Raw genomic sequence first — 22,203 nt, forward strand, 5'->3', positions numbered from 1 at the left:
ATTATCCCAATCGTATTGATAAGGAAATTGAAACCTAGAATTGTAAGCATGAATGGTACTACTTCATCATTTTAAGGTCAGCAGACTGATTTTGAAGGATTCTACCTGCATACCTTGCCATAGAGTTTGAATTTTATTTTTTGACCAGAGATTTAAATATTTCCTTGGTTTGTAGCACTCTTAGTTTTAGTAATTTTTTTCATCAAGACTCTAGACCCAAAAAGATAAATTACAGTTCTCTTTTAAAAGGTTAGATCTAAACAATAAATATTTAGGTCCTAAAAACTTAGTAACCATTTGAAAAATAATACACACATATTTAAAAGAAAATTAACATTTTTATTTCATCCTTAAGTAGCCACATTACTTACCAATGGGACATGCTTGCTTGGGCACCCACATGGACTTTGGAATCAGACTGTACACTGCCACCTTTTTTGCTTTGTGTTGTTTTTTATGTAATACTTGCTTTTCATCATAGCAATCACTGAAAACTCAGCTTTACAAAATATGATGTCATCAAAATGTCATCAAATGGAGACAATCTAATGTTGAAACTGAACTATCTTGAGCTGTTACAGAGGGTGTTCCACGGATGGATAGCTTTGTTTCCCTCAAATATTTAAAATAACTGATGGTAACGATGTGAGTTAACTGTCATGCCCAGGGCACCTTAAGCACACAGTTTGGAAACCATGGCTCTGGTCAATGAGGAACCATAGAAAGATGTGAAGCAGGAGAATGACACAATTCTGAAATTCTCTCTATAAAGAACACCCTGGCAGATGGCTGGAGAAAGGATGGAAATGTCAATACTAGAGACAAAGGGAATAGCTCAGAAATGGCTTCAGTATTCCAGGAGTAAGTTTGGGAGATATTAAACCACTTAAAGCTCTGAAACAGCCTCTTTAGTGAGATTATTACATTAGGGAAAGTTTTCTTTAAAGTCATTCATAAAAGCACACTATCAGAGATTAAATAAGGGTAAGTGGTAGAGGGGAAAAAAGAGAATTTGGGCTGATGTTATTTCATTATATCCTTGTGAAACATGCATTATTTTCATTGACATAAGATAGTCCTGTTATTTAGTAGTGCTTGACAGGTGTTGCAATAGAAGGTTTGGGGTACACAAAAAATGTAAAAGTAACAGTTTTGATAAACATATTATTTGTTATGTAATATGTTGACTTTGGGGGAAGCTAGATGGAGCGTATATGGAAATTCTTTATACTATTTTTACAATTCATCTACAATTCTAAAACTATACCAAAACAAAATTGTAAAAAGTGAAAAAATAAAATAAATATAGAAAGATGATAGGAAAGGGAGGAAAGAGAAGACTTATGAACCAGAAGGACTAAGGGAGAGAAAGGAGAAGAAGAAAAAGAAAGACAGGAAAAAAGGAAGGAAGGACTACAGTAATGGAGAAATTATTCCAATTTGCCAACTGTATTTGTTCCACTATTAGTTTTAGTATAAAATGTGTCACTCGGTTCTCAGGGGGAAAAAAAAAAATCAAACAACACTTTCCATCTAGAAAGTTGTTGGAGTTGTGACTAAAACTGCATGCCTTCTCCTAAAAATGGTCTTGTACCTAGTTATACACATAAAAACTGAAAAGAAAATTTGTAAAAAATAAAACTATTAAGCAGCAAACTCTAGATAACTGGGAAAAGATCATCTTAATTCAAAGAGATATGACATGTTGCAATGTAAAGGAGAAGGAAGATGGGATAAAAATCCACAAGAAGGGCACCTTTACATGGGAGAAATTTAGTGGTAGAGGAAAGTCTAATAAAATTAGCCAGGCAGATGCCTCATTTGCCTCCATGTGCTATTTCCCATATATAAAAAGGAAATGGAATTTCAAATAAAAAATTATCTCTTCCTGTGCTGAGAGCCATAAAGAAAGCAAGATAGCACTGGTACTGTCCCTCATTTCACAGCTCGTAAAGATGAAAAGAACTCTATAATGATGAAATGTTTTTAATCATAAGGTAACCAAAGGAAAAGTAACTTAACTATTAACTCTATAAAAATTTAATTTAAATATATTCCTACTGGTGGTCAAAACACTTTCAAAATGCATGAGGCTGTAAGATAGTTATAATGGTACTACCAAAGAAGCTAAGAATTGAGATGTCTACCTATTAATGAGCTAGTAAATTATTTAATTGAGTTATTTTCCTATTTAGTTGTATCATATATGGTACCTTAGATAAGGTACCTTAGTGCCTTCCTAAGGATTCTGCTTTGCCAAAATGTAGAGTGAAGGTGTGTTAGGACCTACACATTTAACCCCAGTTTACAATATTCAACCCTTTCAACTCAGTACAGTTAAGTCTTGGAGAAGTGCATGGCAACCCACTCCAGTATTCTTGCCTGGAGAATCCCATGGACAGAAGAGCCTAGCAGGCTACAGTCCACTGGATCACACAGAGCTGGACATGCCCGAAGTGACTTGGTACACACGCAGTTAAGTCAGAATGGCTGTGTGAATGATGAATATAGCAAGGTATGTTAAAATATACATTTATTTTTAAAGATGATATTGACTTAAACAGAACACTAAGTCAGAAATTTTTTCATACTTCCCAATTTAGAATCTTCAACTCAAGGTAATTCATTAGTAATAAAAGCCCTGACAGTTTTTTCCAAGTGTAGAATTCCTATATGATACTATTCAAAGATCTTTTCCTTATGAAATGGAAAAAAAAGTCAATGGTGTTCCCCCAAAATATATTGGATTTCAGAGCTTAGAAAGACACTAGCTAATGACTCATGTTCTCAGGACCAGATTAGACTATCAGTTGAGCCTAAATAGCACTTTGAAAGTCACTTTAAAGTAATTAATCCATATTCAGTATCTAATATGGGAACTTCCCTAGTGGTCCAGTGGTTATGGCTCTGTGTTTCCACTGCAGGGAGCCTGGGTTCAATCCCTGGTCAGGAACTAAGATCCCACATGCCACGCAGCACAGACAAAAAGAAAAAAGAAAGTAGAGATAAATCACAAAAATTAAAAAAAAAAAAAAAAACCCAGCTGAACTCCATGCTACTACACTGAGGCTCCTTTTTATTTTTTAGTGTGCTTAGGGTAGGGCAGTTCATATATATACATTTTAAATATAAAAAGAAAAACCACATACTTGCCCTCCAGGGAACCATATCAGGAGGGCAACATGTGCCCAAAATCTTTTAATTTAGTGTAGACATCTGATTACAAGTAAGAGATGGCATCTTTGTCTTCTGAACAAGTGGTATAGCACTTTGGCCATAAGCATCCAAGTAATGTTTGGGACTTGCATGTGATGATGAATAAGTTTTCACTTTATGGATAAAACAAAGCATGGAAAGGGAAATTCTTCTATTTCTAAAATAATTCCCAGAAGGGGAAATAATGCTTTATATGTTTTGTCGATCACTGTTATTCCCAGGTTCCAAGAGTCACTGAATTTGTGCCAAACTATTGTGTCCAATTGTTCTCCAAATCCCTTACACCCAGTTTCAAAGTCATATACTAAGTCAATAAATAAGAGTTAGAGTTATACTTTATGTGAAAACAATATTTAAAGATTTGATTAAACACTCTACACAAAGTTGGTATAGAGGAAACATGTGCTCAGTCACTCAGTTGTGTCCAACTCTTTGCAACTCCATGGACTGTACCCCACCAGGCTCCTCTGTCCATGTAATTTTCCAGAAAAGAATACTGGAATGGGGTTCCACTTCCTACTCCAGGGGATCTTCCTGACCCAGGAATCGAACCCAATATACTTTAACATAATGAAGACCAAGTATGACAAACCCACAGCTAACATCATACTAACAGTAAAAAGCTGAAAGCTTTTCCTCTAAAATGAGGAACAAGACAAAGACATCCACTCTCACCACTCTCATTGCTTCTATTTAATATGATAGAGGAAGTCCTAGTCACAGCAATCAGACAAGAAAAAGAAAAGGCATTCAAATTAGCAGGGAAAAAGTAAAACTGTAACTATATGCAGATGACATGATTCTATACGGAGAAAATCCCAAAGACTCCACAAAAGAAGTACTAGAACTAATAAATAAATTTAGTAAAGTTGCAAGATACCAGATTAGTATACAGAAATCCATTGTAATCTTACACACTAATAATGAACTATCAGAAAAAGAAATCAAGAAAAGAATCACATCTTACAAAAATACCTAGGAATAACTTTAACCAAGGAGGTGAAAGATCTGTTCTCCGAAAACTATAAAAACTTAAAGAAGGAAATTGAAGATAATAAATAAATAAAATGATATCCCATGTTCATGAATTGGAAGAATTAATATTGCTAAAATGTCCATACTCCCCAAAGCAATCTACAGATTTAATGCAATCCCTATCAAAATACCCATGACATTTTTCAGGGAATTGGAACAAATAGTCCCAAAATCTATATGGAACCATAAAAGACCCCAATTAGCCAAAGCAATCTTGAGAAGTAAGAATGAAGCTGGAGATATCATGTGCTGTGACTTCAGGGTATACTACATTCAAAGCTATAGTAATCCAAACAGTATGATATGGCCACAAAGACAGACATACTGAGCACTGAGACAGAATAGAAAGCCCCCAAATAAACCCACACTCATATGGTCAATTAGTTTATGACAAAGGAGACAAGGATATACAATGGGAACAAGATGGATTCTTCAGTAAGTGGTATTGGGAAAGCTAAACAGCTACATGTAAAGAATGAAATTAGAACATTTTCTCACACCATATACAAAAATAAATTCACATGGTCTCCCCAAATAGACTCAAATTGGTAGTTCATTGTTTAAAAAATATTTTAAAAAATCAAAAGTCTAGGTCCAGAGGATCTTCCAGCACAAAGTTCATTCTGATTTGGAAGGTCTTATGGACTGGAGCCAGAGAAAAGGGAAGAGAAGCAAGCATCCATAAGCCACTGGCAAGTGACTAGGAGGGTGGGTGAGGGTGCCCAAAAACGGAGGAGAGCTCCTAAGAATTTCGCTTCCCCTATATCTGGGAAGGGAGCTGAAGGAGCTGGGAGAAGGGCAAGATGGAACCCCTGAATTGTCTATCAGTCTGAATTGGCTAGAAGTAAACTTCTTACTACTGACATAATGAGAGATCAAGATAGAGATTTAATGCAGTTATAGAAAAGGCAGTTAAGAATTCTTGTTACCCTGAAGCTATGACCTAGGATTCCCACTTGTGGCTTCTGTTTAAAATTCAGCTTTCTCCACTGGACTGTAGGCTCCTGGAGGGCAATGACCATCTGCATTCATCATTGTAACCCCCGTCAGCTACAGTACAGAGACTCAGTAAATACTGGTCAAATGGAAAAACATGAATCCAAAGCAGGATGATGGATGAGGATCTCAATAGAACTAAGGAAGGGTAATTTCCCTTGTTCAGATGTGATTTTTCCTTAATGGAATTAGAGTTGAATATCAGAAACAAAGTGTATGTTATCTGTTCTTTTTTTTTTTTTTTTTTGGTTAAGATAATCTTATTCAAATTAGCTAGTAATTTGCTGTATTTATTTTTCACTGAGTTGAATTTAGTCACTCTCATTTAATCTTGTCGAAATGATTATGACAATAAAATTTAAGATTCGTTAAAAAAATTCAAATGGATCAAATACCTAAGTACAAGATCTGAAACTATAAAACTCCTGGAAGAAAATATGGGCAGTACTCCTTGACATTGGTCTTAGCAATATTTTTTGGGATCTGTCTCCTTGGGCAAGGGAAACAAAAGCAAAAGTAAACAAATGGGTCCTACTCAAACTTAAAAGCTTTTGCACAGCAATATAAACCATCAATGAAACAAAAAGGCAACTGACTGAATGGGAGAAGACATTTGCAAATGATATATCTAATAAAGGGTTATTATCCAAAATATATAAATAACTCATACAACTTGAAACAAACAACCTGATTTTAAAATGGTCAGAAGATGTTTTAATAGGCATTTTTTCCAAAGATGACATACTGATAGTCAACAGGTACATGAAAAGATACTCAACATCACTAATATCAGGAAATATAAATCAAAACCCCCATGAGATATCACCTCACATCAGTCAGAATGACTATTATCAAAAAGACAACAAACAGGAAGCACTGGAGAAGACGTGGAAAATGGGAACCCTCGTGTGGGAATATAAACTGGGGCAGCCACTGTAGAAAACAGTAAGGAAGTTCCTCAGAACATTAAAAATAGAACTAGCGTGATCCACCAATTCCAGTCCGGTGTGTTTATACAAAGAAAATGAAGACACTGAATTAAAAAAGTTTATAGGAGCTTTATAAAAGCAAAGATATGAGAGCAATACAAGTGTCCATCAACAAATGAATGGATAAAGAATATGTGGCATATATACAATGGAATACTACTCAGGTGTAAAAAAATTACTAAAATTTTGACATTTGCAACAATATGGGTGGATCTAGAAAGTATTACGCTAAGTGAACTAAGTGAGAGAAAGACAAATACTATGTGTTATCACTCATATGTGGAATCTAAGGAATAAAACAAACGAACAAATAAAACAGAAACAAGACTCACAGATATGGAGAACAGACTGGTTGGTACCAGAGGGGAGAAGGGTCAGGGGAGGGTAAAATGGGTAAGGGAGATTAAGAGGTACAAACTAACAGACACAAAATAACTAAGTTACAAGGATATAATTAAGAATACAGGGAAAATAGCCAATATGTCATAATAACTTTACATGGAGTATAATCTATAAAAATATTGAATTACTATGTTGTACACCTGAAACACATATAATATTCTAAGTCAACTGCACTTCAATTAAAAAATGTTCTTAATCATTTTATTATTATATGGTTTCTACTGTTTATGTAATGGAAAGAAAGAACTGATTTTAGTGCTTGGCAATGTAGGAGAGAGAACTCATTTTTAATTCCAGCTTGGCCATGTGCCAATTGCTTCATTATAAAATGCACTTTCTTTTTTTTTTTTTTTTACTACTAGAACTACCTTCCTGCTGCTGCTATTGCTAAGTCACTTCAGTTGTGTCCAACTCTGTGCGACCCCATAGACGGCAGCCCACCAGGCTCCCCTGTCCCTGGGATTCTCCAGGCAAGAACACTGGGGTGGGTTGCCATTTCCTTTTCCAATGCATGAAAGTGAAGTTGCTCAGTCATGTCTGACTCGTAGCGACCCCATGGACTGCAGCCTACCAGTCTCCTCCATCCATGGGATTCTCCAGGCATGAGTACCGGAGTGGGGTGCCATTGCCTTCTCCGGAACTACCTTCCTAAAAGAGACTAAATAAAACATCCTATACATATAAGCTGTTACTGTAGTGCCTGGCATACAGAAGATGCTCCATAAATATTAATTCCCTTTATGTTTCTGTGGGAACATGGATTTGCCCTCAAGGGGTTTTCTTAATAGTTATAAAATCTGATCAGTTATTCTCTCTACAAATTCTGCATTGAATGAACCTTATGAAATAGCTTGTGTGTTTATGCCCTTCTTTGCGCTGAACCATTAGAGATAATTGCCGTAGCTTTGGGAGCAAACTCCAAATATCTATATAAAACAAAAAATGTATAATTCAGTGTCACAAATCAACTCCTACACAGTAGGTTTTTAAACTGCTTTCTATGTAACTGTAGTTTTAAAAACCTACACAGTTAAAAAATAAACTGTATTTAAACCACGCAGTAAGGATAAAGGTCATTGCAAATATTTCTCAATATGTTTGCCAATAGAAATTCATAGAAATTTTCCAATAAATATTAATAAATATTTTATGCATCCTCATTACATATTACTTTATAATCAAACTGAAAAGCCAACAATTTAAGTAAATGAAAGTGGAAGTGTTAGTCGTTCAGTCGTGTCCAACTCTTTGCAACCCTATGGACAGGCTTTGAACCCTGTGTCCTTTGGACCCTTTGGACCCTTTGAACCCTATGCCAGGCTCCTCTGTTCATGGGATTCTATAGGCAAGAATACCAAAGTGGGAATTTAAGAAGCCATTCCCTTCTCCAGGGGATCTTCCCAACCCAGGGATTGAACCTGAGTCTCCTACATTGCAGGCAGATTCCTTACCATGTGAGCTACCAGGGAAGCCTGGGGCTACTTAATTGATATGAAAGTCCAAAATCCACTAAAATAGTATCTGAAACAATACTGGCAAAACCATTATGCAAGATTTGTAAAATCAGCTTATTTGAAGTAGTAATATCAAATAATACTGAAATGTTATTTGATATAATTTAATTTATTTAATTATTGCTAACCCTTAGTCTTTGGGCTTCCCTGGTGGCTCTGATGGTAAAAAACATGCCTGCAATGCAGGAGACCTGGGTCCAATCCCTGGGTTGGGAAGATCCCCTGTAGGAGGGCATGGCAACCCACTCCAGTCTTCTTGCCTGGAGAATCCCACAGACAGAGGAGCCAGGCAGGCTACAATCCATGGGGTCGCAAAGAGTCGGACAGGACTGAGCAACTAAGCACAACCCTTAGTCTGTACTCCTTGAAGCTGAGGTGTCCATTGGTTCAGAAGAAAGGCAGAATCCAGTGCTGTGCTCAGTTGCTCAGTCATGTCCGACTCTTCGTGACCCCATGGACTGTAGCCCACCAGGCTACTCTGTTCATGGGATTTTGCAGACAAAAATCCAGTAGAGAAAAATAAATTAATAGTCTACTTTTGAACTATCAAAACAGGCTCTTAATTTCCATTTTTAAAATGACACTTGTGAGAGCAAATGCTTTTATGTTGTAAGAGCCAGATGTTGTTGCAAGGATGCATTCAAAGGACCAATGAGTCAAAGTTGAAAGATTTTCACAAAGATAAATAAGATCAACTGCAGAATATGGAATACATTCTTAAACCAAAAAAACAAGGTTTTCTAAAAAGCCCTTTACAACTGTATTGCAGAATGAAGAGACTGTAAAATGAGAAGTCTAACATTAAGATACTACTTGTGTCTGTAAGAAACCCTGGCTGGGGAGAAGATGTGGGTCCAGGAGGAAACTGTATAAACCACAGATAGACTGAAGGGGAAGGTACAGTAGAGGAGGCTTGTGCCTTGGCTCATAGCTGGGGCTCTCAGAGGCCCACTCAGGTCCACCTGGTGGCCACCAGTGAAGTTAAAGTAGATGCTTTCAGAGCTGCTGACTTTTGAGGCCTGATTCTACCACAGATTTCAGGGATAGAGGTGGTGCTACAGGTGGTACTGACCGATGCTCAGAGGTGAATAAATCTAGTTATCTACCCACAGTGGCCAGAGAGAGAACACTCCACCCATCACAACTCACAACTAAAGGATTCAATAAGCTTTCCCTTTTTTCTCAAGAGAAGGAAATAAAAAAGGGATGGTAGAAAACAATCCTGGGCCCACTGCCTTATATAAAGACAAAATTATATAAAGGAAGAAAACAAATTACCTTGAAAGAGTAAGTTTATGTTATCTCACCATCAGCAGAAATGGGAGCTCATAATCAAGTTGAGTTCAATTGCAGAAAACAAAGTCAAGTTTCTGTATCTGTACACTGCATCCTGCAGTGGAAATCCTAATAGATGGCAACGCTTTCTTGATGTTACTTGTGAACACTGGCAGAATAAGCAAGTAGAAATATTCAAAAAGAACCTCTAGAGAAGTAGACAGTTGGCAAAAAGTCCAAGTGAATACAGTGGATAAAAATGTGGGGGGCCAGGAATCATAATCCTATGTGTTTTTTGGCATTAACACTATTTTTAAGTTTTTAGGTCATCAGTGAGAAGAGGAGATATGCTCCCTGAGGAAGAGAGGAAAGGAAAGGTCAATGCTATAGGATAAAGGTTAGGGAAAATCAAATGTAAGAGACTAGCTTGTTTCACTAGCTCATTAAAATAAAAAAGAAAATTCTATTATCAAGACTTCAAGAGAAAAGGCAGAAAATAAAGATTTTATATCATTTTAAACATTTTTAACAGAAATACTGAAGGAAAATGAAGCTATGCTTTATCCTCACTATATTATAATGATGATTCAAGGTTTGTTTTTATGCATTGTAATAACAATCTCCTCTCCTCAAAATGCTCACCAACCTATACAAAAACATATGTATCAACAAACCTGTGAAGACTGAGACACACACATTTTGAAGACCAACACAGAAAATTCCTAACTTGAAGAACTGCAATAATAGATGCAACAAGTTGAGCTAATGTACTTAAAATAAGCTATATACTTAATTTGCATAATGATATGTGTTAGTTGCTCAGTCATGTCTGACTCTGCAACCTCATGGACTGTATATAGCCAGCCAGGCTCCTCTGTCCATGAAGTTCTCCAGGCAAGAATACTGGAGTGGGTTGCCATGCCCTCCTCCAGGGGATCTTCCTGACCCAGGGATAAAACGCAGGTCCCCTGCATTGCAGGCAGATACTTTACCATCTGAACTACCAGGGGTGGCATTGAATTATACAGTTATATTGTAATCTTGCTAAATTAGCATACCAAGATAAAAGTAATTGGAGTTTTCCAGGTATGGTTTTGATTTTGATTTTGTTTTTTACATAACTTTATTTCTTCCAAACTAGTGCTGGCTTTGAAAAACTATAGCAGACTACGGGGGTGCACCCACCTCATTCAATGGAGAGTAGAGTTCCAAAGCCCTTTTTTGTTCAGGGAAATGAGAAGTGCATTGAAAGGACTGGTTTAAGCTGTAAATAAGCACAGTCTCACAAGGCATCAGTCACATGATTATTAGAAGGAAGATTTAGAAACCTCAAAGAAGTCCAACCTAGCTTTTATTGTGAAGGTAATCCTTTAATTAAATCAAATCCCATTTTTAATTAAGCCTAAGTGAATTATTGCCAAGACTCCACATTAACAACAATGCCTAATAGACATATCATGTCACCATGTAAATGTGAGAGAGAAAACTAAAAACTAGGTTAACAACCATACCTGCATGAGGTTTTTTTGTGTTTTTTTTTTAAGAGCAGGGATCCAGTCTGCATTGCACTGAAGCATATTTAATATTTTAGAATGAAGTACAAAAGTAATATAGACATATAGTGAATCCATGACTAGACACAATGGAGTTTTATATGACTTTTTTAAAATTTGGTTCTGTGGTTTGGGTGAATTTCCCGTTTTGTTCATGGCATCCTCTCTCCACATAGAGGGTTCCAAGAGTTTCTTAGAAACCATTAACACCACAAAAAATATCTCCCACTCGTACAGCACTTTTTTCAGGCACTATGCAGGGGACTTGGTCCTCCTTATATCTGATCTTACAATATCCTTGTGAAACAGGATGATTTCTCCTATTTTACAGATAAGAAAACTAAGGCAAGGAGTGCCCAAGTAATTTGCCCAAACTTATTCAGCTAGTAATATAAATACAGATATGTCTGTGAAGGCCTTACCCTTATCATACTAGCAAGAGAGGCATGAACATTGGGTACAGTGAGAAAGTTAATGTATATGTATATATGCTTTAAAAGTTTATTATGATTAAAACACATTCAGAATTCTGCAGGACCAGAAAGCGTTCAAGAACCAAGATTTAGAAACTCCTAAGATTCACTGAGTTTGAAGATGCTCTTTAGACATTTTTGGTAAAAATAACCTTTCCAGTAATGGTGAGCTTCATAAAATGATGACTGAATTTATCATACCAGGGGAGTATAATGCAGAAAACAGCCCACACATATCTAATTTATTTTAGGCCTGCTGATGCTGTGGTTGCTATTTTTCTTCAATTTAATGGTCTGGTAAATAAAATTACAGGAAAATATAGTGAAAACTACCAGCAAAGATAGAGCTCTTTGAAGCTGACTGATACAGCTAGAAGTGACTAAAGTAACAAATTTGATACAAATATAGTTTTGCTTATACAAAATGAAATTGCCATATAATTTAAAGGCTCCAATGTAACTAACAGTGCCACCCCTCCCCCCAAATACTTCAGTCTGTAAAGAAAGGTTCATAGTGGATTTAGGGATTATTATTTAGCCTGCTAGGGAAGCTGAGGTTAATGAAGTAACTAACAGCTGAGCTCAGAGAAAAGGCACCCAGAGCAGACGTGCCATCTAGAGCTGTATACTGTAATCATTAGAAGCAGTGGTCTTCAAGGCACAGTTCCAAAACTAGTAGCAACAGCTCACCTGGGAACTTGTTGGAAAAGTAAATCCTTAGGTCCCCAACCCAGACTTACTCAATCAAAAACTCTAGAAGAGGGACCCAACAATCTCCAACAGTCTTTGCAAGTAATTTTGAGGCCGGTCAAAATATGAGAACCACTAATCTAGAGAGCGCAGAAGGCGATGGCACCCCACTCCAGTACTCTTGCCTGGAAAATCCCATGGGCAGAGGAGCCTGGTAGGCTGCAGTCCATGGGGTCACTGAGGGTCGGACACGACTGAGCGACTTCCCTTTCACTTTTCACTTTCCTGCATTGGAGAAGGAAATGGCAATCCACTCCAGTGTTCTTGCCTGGAGAATCCCAGGGATGGGGGAGCCTGGTGGGCTGCTGTCTATGGGGTTGCACAGAGTCGGACAAGACTGAAGCGACTTGGCAGTGGCAGCAATCTAGAGAGATTTTTAAATATAACACGATTCCAGGCGCCACCCCTGTAGCATCACATTTAATTAATCTGGGGTGGGGGTGGAGGGTCCAAACACTCAGTCTCCTACCCCAAAGCCCAGGGATTTTTAAAAATATCTCAGCCAGAGTTGAGAATCACTGACTTGTTCCTTTAAGATTTGTTCCAAATGGAATCCTTCCCAGAAAATAATACAGAAAAAATATCTGGCTGAACTGAATATACTTATGTTTTCCCTCTCAGTAATTCTGATCTCCACAGAGTTCAATTACTAGGTCCATGCCTGACAAATGACAGCTCCAGTAACTAACATCATAATAACAAGGAAACCATGAACAGCTTCCAGGGTGTGCCTCGTGATTTAACTGTCTTAGAAAACAACACCAGATACATAAAGACAAGGAAAAGACAGATATCCTGCTTTCAACCAGACAATCTAGGAACCTGCACTGGGACTATATAAGGTATAGGCTCTGGGGTTCCCCAGTTATCATCCCCACCAATATGCCAGGAAGTTTGGAATGCAGAGATAGCTTCCATTGACTGCCACAGAAAACTTACAAGAAAGGGATCTCAAGTGTCTCCTACAATTGCCAATTAACAGTATCCAAAGATTAGTGCTGTCTCTATGAAGAAATACTTTGTAATACTTATTTAGCATTGGTACTTACTTTATTCAAAGGAGAACTCTAACACACACACCAAAAGAACATCATTTCCCACTATCAGAAACAAAGGTATACAAAAATAGGTTAGCAGGGAAATGAGAATTAAAGATCTTAGACCTGAGGATTCAAAATGTGGTTCCCAGACTAGCAGCAATCAACATCAGCTGGGAATGTTAATTCTCAGGTCCCATTACACACCTACTCATCAGAGACTCTGGGGGCAGGACCAGCAATCTGTGCTTTAACAACTCTTCCCAGATGATTCTAATGTGCATTGAGGTTTGAGGACCACTGCTCTCCAGATATAACATCAATATTTTGTCTAGTCAGCTAAAGGAGAACATATTTTTCTCCCCAAATTCTCTCCAAGAACCAACCTTGTGAAAAGACCATATGGAAGATTATGTGAGCTGTTTAGATTTTGGTGGTAACAAGAGGAAGATATCAACAAGCCACAGTAAAGGTCAACGGTGTAAAGATTTATTCCAAGGCTTCAGATATGACTGATGTTAGTTCTCACAGTTCTCATCTTCCCTACTAACTAAACCCTGCCAGAGTCCATAGAACACGCACTGCCCCTGGTGAGAGTTGATTTAACGTTACTATAGAAGCACTCCAGAGAAGGCGATGGCACCCAACTCTAGTACTCTTGCCTGGAAAATCCCAGGGATGGAGGAGCCCGGTAGGCTGCAGTCCATGGGGTCGCTCAGAGTCGGACAGGACTGAGCGACTTCACTTTCACTTTTCACCTTCATGCATTGGAGGAGGAAATGGCAACCCACTCCAGTATTCTTGTCTGGAGAATCCCAGGGACAGGGGAGCCTGGTGGGCTGCTGTCTATGGGGTCGCACAGAGTCAGACATGACTGAAGCGACTTAGCAGCAGCAGCAGCAGCAGTAGCAGCATAGAAGCACTCATTATCAAAAACCTTTGGCCAATAGTCGGCCAATAGTCTAAATCTGACCACATGCCTTAATTCTAGTTCTTTGACCTTACTTTTAGAACAAGTCATATTTTTTATAACTGAATCTGAACCCTGCTTATTTTACAGTCAAGAACAGATTTTTTCTGAAATGATACAATTAGGTCAACTAGTTATGGGGCCTCAATAGATTTACCTTAGAACAAAACCTATGAACTTCCACCCCACTGACCAGATTTGGTTTGTGAGCAGAAAAAGCCCGCACGTGTATTCTTTGGCTTGCAATGTTGATGTACACCGCACTTTTTTTTTTAACTTTGCAATATTGTATTGGTTTTGCCATATATCAAAATGAATCTGCCACAGGTATACATGTGTTCCCCATCCTGAACCCTCCTCCTTCCTCCCTCCCCATATCATCCCTCTCGGTTGTCCCAGTGCACCAGCCCAAGATTCCAGTATCATGCATCGAACCTGGGCTGGCGACTCATTTCATATATGATATTACACATGTTTCAATGCCATTCTCCCAAATCATCCCATCCTCTCCCTTTTTAAATTGAGTTACCAATATATAAATACTGAGTGACTTCATACACAAATTTGAGTCTCTTGTCTTCTGAACTATCTAGAAAGTATGGTAATGACTGGATCTGCACTACTGCATGGTAACCGAAGGCCACAGAGAGAGAGCAGCTGCCATGGTGCAGCCGACAAATGTTGATTGTCTTTTATTATCACCCTTGTTCTAGGTTTTCATACAATAAAGTAGAAAATGAAATATTTCTTGTTCTGAAACTCTATCAAAATTGGACAAATCAAAGAGAGGCCCAAACCAAAGACAGGTCCAAATACATTTTAATAACACACAGGAAAATATCTGGGTTGGGAGGGGGTGGCTGGGGGTGGTAGAAAACAAACCATTCCTAAACATGTAATATTGATATGTGTGCAAAGTATTTGCTTTGAAAGAATACTGAAGACACTATTATGAAAGAAAACCTGGTCAGCTTTACTCATTTACACTATTTAACTATGTATCAGGACCACATAGATATTTTTATTTGCAGCCCCTATTTTATGAAATAACTTTCTTAAACCATTGATATTCCTTTAAGGCACTAGTTCTCAGCCTTGTGTGCATATTGGTATTTCTTGCAGATATTTAAGAATAATGATGCCTGGGTCCACCTCCAGAGGTTCTATCTTAATGCTCTGTCATGGCCTGGACATCAGGAATTTTTAAGCACTCTAATGAGATACTCATATGCAGTCAGGGTTGAGACTCATTCTATAGAATATGTGCTGTGCTAAGTTGCTTCAGTCATATCTGACTCTGTGTGACCCCAAGGACTGTAGCCTGCCAGGCTCTTCTGTCCATGGGATTCTCCAGATAGTAATACTAGAGTGGGTTGCCGTTTCCTCCTCCAGGGGATCTTTCAGACCCAGGGATCAAACCTGCATCTCTTAAGTCTCCTGCTTTGGCAAGTGGGTTCTTTTCTACCAGAATACGTGAGAAGGATGTAACATGTCAGCTCTCAGATTAGGTTTAGAAATTGTAAAAATTTAGCATTGCCCCACTTTCTCTTTTAGGTCATGATGCCTGTTCTTCACAGCTATATCGTCTTATCATCAGGATTTATATGGATACTAGGACCATTTTCTTTGGAAATTTCTTTATGCAATCATGGCTTATTCCTAATCATGATGTTTCTTTGCAATTTTCTCTAACTGTAAAGAGAACATCCAAGAAAAGTGGCTCATGAATACTAAATTTTCTCATTCTGCATTTCAAGTTGATAGTTTGATCCTCTTCTAGGGTTTGATGGTTGCCATTAATAAAAAGGATATTTGATTGTGATGCATATACATAATTGTTCTAAGTGCATAGTCTCAAGCAAAAATGCACAGGGGCTTTGCTAACTCTTACCATAAATATATCTGGTTGGTTATAGTTTAGACGATGGAAAGAAAAATTTTGCTCACTGACATTAAGTCATAACTCTGCAATCTAAATTCTGGACTAACCAGGAAATCCCTGCAGATCTGTTAACTTTCTGGTTATATGACTAGACCATCTCGCGCTCTCTCTCTTTTTTTTTTTAACAACTTCATGCTAGACTCACAACCATAATATGACTTCTATTGGCCTCCAGGACCTCCATTTGTAATTGGCACCAGTTGGCAGAGAGAACTTTGCCTGAATTAATGTGGAACAGTCCCATAAACACTTTCTTTTTTCATTTTCTGCTCTTAGTTTGATATTTTTGTAAGTAACACACAGACATGGTCAGTATGGAAAGTGTCCCTTTTTCTCTCAATTTTAAGTTTATTCTTTTTATATTACAAATCTAATCTGGCAAGCAGGGTGGGGTGTATATATATATATATATATATATATATATAAACACTATTCTAATATCTATAGGTTTCTTTATTTTTTTTTCAAATATAAAGATAGTTTAAAAAAACTAAAGTATCTGTTCAGGGGTATTTTGAGACTGTATCATTGTTGCTGCTGCTACTGTTAAGTCGCTTCAGTTGTGTCCAACTCTGTGTGACCCCATAGACAGCAGCCCACTAGGCTCCTCTGTCCCTGGGATTCTCAAGGCAAGAACACTGGAGTGGGTTGCCATTTCCTTCTGCAATGCATGGAAGTGAAAAGTGAAAGTGAAGTCGCTCAGTCATGTCCGACTCTTAGCGACTCCATGGACTGCAGCCCACCAGTCTCCTCCATCCATGGGATTTTCCAGGCAAGAGTACTGGAGTGGGGTGCCGTTGCCTACTGTCTGTAAAAGATTTATTTGCCATTACTATGAAACATACTTTAGCAATTCATATATTATTCACTATTTAGTTTGCTTCCAATGTTTTTACTAGAATAAATGCTGCTGTGCTAAATAAACATTTCATGTATTTTTAGCCTAATGATTTTAGCTTTATCTTCAATTAAATTAATCTGGAGTGGGATTACTGGGTCAAAGGATATAAACACTTCTTGGAATACTGATGAATTTCAAAGTTAGTTTTATGTGGACTGACTGCAGCAGTACGTGACTGATGGTTTCATGGCAACCTCATTAGGGGAAACCATTTTCTTACTTCTTACTTTAAAATTTCGTTTTCCTTTGTTCTCTCTTTCAATTTATACCTAATATAACAATGCTTTGATCTTTCTCTATTTTCATGTTTATTTATCAACATGGCCACTCTTGTGAATTTTGTTAGTTGCTGTTGTACTTTATTAAATTTGATCTTTTATCTACTTGATCAAATATTTTTCTTACCAAATTGCATATTTACATACTGCATTTATTTTATAAATATATTATATATTTATATGTTAATAATACAAATATATTGTCTTTTGAAAAATTCTATTTGCTTTTAATATTTTTTAAGTATTGTACTTAGTTACCTAATTATTTTGGTTCCTTAGGGTGACTATCTTTAAAAAAGATTAATTAAACTTGTTGATCTTTTTCCTTTTAAACTTCTTCTGGCACTTTTAAATTTGGATTATTTTTTCAACTAAGAACTAATAAATATATAATTTTTTCTTATATATTATTATAATTTAATTCTTTGAAAATCACTGTAGTAAATTGTATAAAATGTGCATCTAAGTAGATTTGTTACTCAAACTGCCCACCTTTTATTTAAAACTGCTTTATATTGGGCATTTCTCCTCCTTTTTTGAAGGGAAAACTGTAAATGTATTACAATTAAGTTTAACCAGTAGTTACCTATTTTCTAAGAACTTGAGTCATTTCTTAATTTAAATTATTTTAAATTAATTACAATGAATTTTCTTGGTTATTCTTATACTGATAGTTTGGCATCTACATTGTTTTACATTTGTAAAACAGCCAAAAATACTAAAAATAATGTATGCTAAAATAATCATGATGAACATATTCTGCATTTTATGCAAGTAAGTGTTTTAACTGGGTAGAAATACATATTATTTTGGAGTATATATGCTAATTATGTCAAGGAAATATTCTTATATTTATATTTTGAGTGGCCTCATAAAAAGTGTCAGACTTTATTTTTTGGGCTCCAAAATCACTGCAGATGGTGACTGCAGCCATGAAATTAAAAGATGCTTACTCCTTGGAAGGAAAGCTATGACCAACCTAGACAGCATATTGAAAAGCAGAGACATTGCCAACAAAGTTTCGTCTAGTCAAGGCTATGGTTTTTCCTGTGGTCATGTATGGATGTGAGAGTTGGACTGTGAAGAAGGCTGAGTGCCAAAGAATTGATGCTTTTGAACTGTGGTGTTGGAGAAGACTCTTGAGAGTCCCTTGGACTGCAAGGAGATCCAACCAGTCCATTCTGAAGGAGATCAGCCATGGGTGTTCTTTGGAAGGAATGATGCTAAAGCTGAAACTCCAGTACTTTGGCCACCTCATGCGAAGAGTTGACTCATTGGAAAAGACCCTGATGCTGGGAGGGATTTGGGGGCAGGAGGAGAAGGGGATGACAGGGGATGAGATGGCTGGATGACATCACCGACTCGATTGACATGAGTTTGAGTGAACTCCGGGAGTTGGTGATGGACAGGGAGGCCTGGCGTGCTGTGATTCATGGGGTTGCAGAGTCAGACACGACTGAGCGACTGAACTGAACTGATAAAATGTGCTAATGTTTATCAAATGTCTTTTCCTTACCTATTATCATAACCCTATTGGTTTCTGCTAGCTCGTGATATTTGACTCTTCTATTAATGAACTTATATCTCCGATGGTAAAGAATCCTCCTGCAATGTGGGAGACCTGGGTTTGATCCCATGTTAGGGAAATCCCCTGGAGGATGGCATGGCAACTCACTTCAGTATTCTTGCCTGGAAAATCCCCATGGACAGAGGAACCTGGTGGCCTACAGTCCATGGGGTCGCAAAGAGCCAGACACGACTGAGCAACTAAGAACATTAATGAACTTATTAATACTGAATAAATTCTAGGATAAATCTGAGTTGCCTGAGTAGGCTTATTCTTTTACTTTATTGTTTACTCAACTTTTCTACTATAGAGTTTTATTTTCTGAAAGTGACAACAGTTCTCGAGTTTTAGGGTTAGAGGTCTATGTTTTATGTGACTTGCCATTGAAACTTTTTTATCTAAGAATTTTACTCATATCAATAATTAAATGTTTAAGATTTATGTGTTTCAGTATATTTTAACATTCTTGACTCCCCCAAATCAATAAAAATAACTTATAATCTATATGAAAGAATGATAACTGAGAAATATTTATTTCAGAAATAAAAAGATTATTTGTTTTTACACATTGTCACTGAGCATAGAGAATTATTTGAGGTTATCTCAGCATGAATCCAGGAGAATGGAGTGGGAAATTAATAAGGTTGTTTATATATATAATTTAAACATCAATTTGTGATTATACATTTATATGGTCTTATTAGCAATTCAAAAAGAATGTATAGTTGGCATAACTATTTAATGATCAGTTATCACTTCATTAAAACGCCTTTCCTAAAGATAGTATTTAACACCCTTAAATTGAAGAACCTAGTCATTTCATTTACGGGGGCCAGCTGGAGATTAGGTAGGACTTGTTCTGGGTCAGAATGAAAATTATTTTACACTAGAGAAAACAAAGTAATGGGGGGCATTGACATAAACAGTACTGCTGTGTTCTGTACTTGAAACTCAAAGACAGCCCATGAAACTGTAGAAGCAGAAAACCAATAAACTATCAATGAAAAGAAATACAGACCAATGGGGGCTTCTGGTTAAGACTGATTTTCCAACCTTTAGGAACATAAGATTATGAAGCCAATTTTAATGAACTGAGGTCTCATATTGGTGTTAAATTGTAAACAATACTCCCCTAAATATCTCTCTTTCCAGTTTAACACAGACTATATCATTCTAGCATCAAGAGACATTGTAGCCTAAGATTGACTGGCACTTGACTCAACTATCAGAGTTTTCCATAGTGTAAGATTTTGTTTTTAACTGGTCAATACTTTAAGGTCCTGCTACATGTTCCAAAGAATCACTGGAGCCACCTTATGAAACAGAACTTAGTGTCAGAGATACAAACAACATCTGAAACTCTTAGTTTTTTAATGTGTACTTAATAATGTAGTTTCATCAGATTATGTATTCTTTTTCAAAAGGACTCACAACAAACATTCTTGGTTATTACCCATTTCATTACAGCTATAATTTTCAGCATCTAGACTTTCTGAGGTAAGTTTCATAAATATTCCACTTTTGTGTTGTATTCATAGCAAAATTTCCATTTGTTTCATGAATAGTCAATACAAACAGGCTCAAAGTAATAATAAACATTTCTCACATATATTTTCCAGAAAGATACCAAAATAGAAGTTTTACTTTCAATGCATGAAAAATAGATGTTTCCTAGTGCAAATGGTAAAGGCAAACTCATTTTAATTACTTAGCAGACATAAGCAAAGGATGCCAGCCATCACTGTAAAAGCATATCACTCAAAAATAAATTATGCTTGTCAAGAACTACCACAATTGCATTTTTCCAATGCTGAATCCTTCATTATTTTCATGATTTTACAACTTTGATATAATTCTGAATTAACATAAAAAGGAATAACAAATATACTGTATTTAATAAATATCTCAAAGGGAAGACACACCTTGAATATTTAATTCATTGTTACCATTTTCTTAGAATGAAATTCTTCCTAAAACTCTTTATGTACGTGCGTGCGCGCCAAGTCACTTCGGTTGTGTCCGACTCTATGCAACCCTATAGACTGTAGCCCACCAGGCTCCTCTATCCATGGAATTCTTCAGGCAAGAATACTGGAGTGGGATGCCATGCCCTCCTCCAGGGGATCTTCCAAACAAGGGATGGAAACCGGCATTTCTTATGTTTCCTGCATTGGCAGGAGGGTTCTTTACCATTAGTGCCATGCGGGAAGCCAAAACCTTTATACTGACATGTTAATTTACAATGAAAATACACATTCACTTTTATCAAAATAGCATAAATATGTCATGACAGAATTGACAAAATTATACGAAAAAATTCCCCAGCATGCTATTTTACTTTCTGAAGGTGATTTATGGAATTTAAAATTGAATTAAGGATTTCTATTACTCAACCAATAGATCAGAACTTCATAATGGAGAATAAATCTTTAAAAAGAATTTCTTTTATAAAATATATAACATATTAAGGTAGATAGCAAAAATACTAAAAATACTATACTACTGATATTCATAGCTATCAAAATAAAATACACAATTATGCTGCACTCAATACACCAGCAAATTTGGAAAACTCAGCGGTGGCCACAGGACTGGAAAAGGTCGGTTTTCATTCCAATCCCAAAGAAAGGAAATGCCAAAGAATGCGCAAACTACTGCACATCGCACTCATCTCACACGCTAGCAAAGTAATGATCAAAATTCTCCAGGCCAGGCTTCAGCAATATGTGAACCGTAAACTTTCAGATGTTCAACCTGGCTTTAGAAAAGGCAGAGGAACCAGAGATCAAATTGCCAACATCTGCTGGATCATCGAAAAAGCAAGAGAGTTCCAGAAAAACATCTATTTCTGCTTTACTGACTATGCCAAAGCCTTTGACTGTGTGGATCACAATCAACTGTGGAAAATTCTGAAAGAGATGGGAATACCAGACCACCTGACCGGCCTCTTGAGAAACCTATATGCAGGTCAGGAAGCAACAGTTAGAACTGGACATGGAACAACAGACTGATTCCAAATAGGAAAAGGAGTACGTCAGGGCTGTATATTGTCACCCTACTTATTTAACTTATATACAGAGTACATCATGAGAAACCCTGGCTGGATGAAACACAAGCTGGAATCAAGATTGCCGGGAGAAATATCAATAACCTCAAAGATGCAGATGCCACCACCCTTATGGCAGAAAGTGAAGAAGAACTAAAGAGCCTCTTGATGAAAGTGAAAGAGGAGAGTGAAAAAGTTGGCTTAAAGCTCAACATACAGAAAACGAAGATCATGGCATCTGGTCCCATCACTTCATGGG

This window comes from Bubalus kerabau, chromosome 4, assembly GCF_029407905.1.
Source record: "Bubalus kerabau isolate K-KA32 ecotype Philippines breed swamp buffalo chromosome 4, PCC_UOA_SB_1v2, whole genome shotgun sequence".
NCBI classification, from domain to species: Eukaryota; Metazoa; Chordata; class Mammalia; order Artiodactyla; family Bovidae; genus Bubalus; species Bubalus kerabau.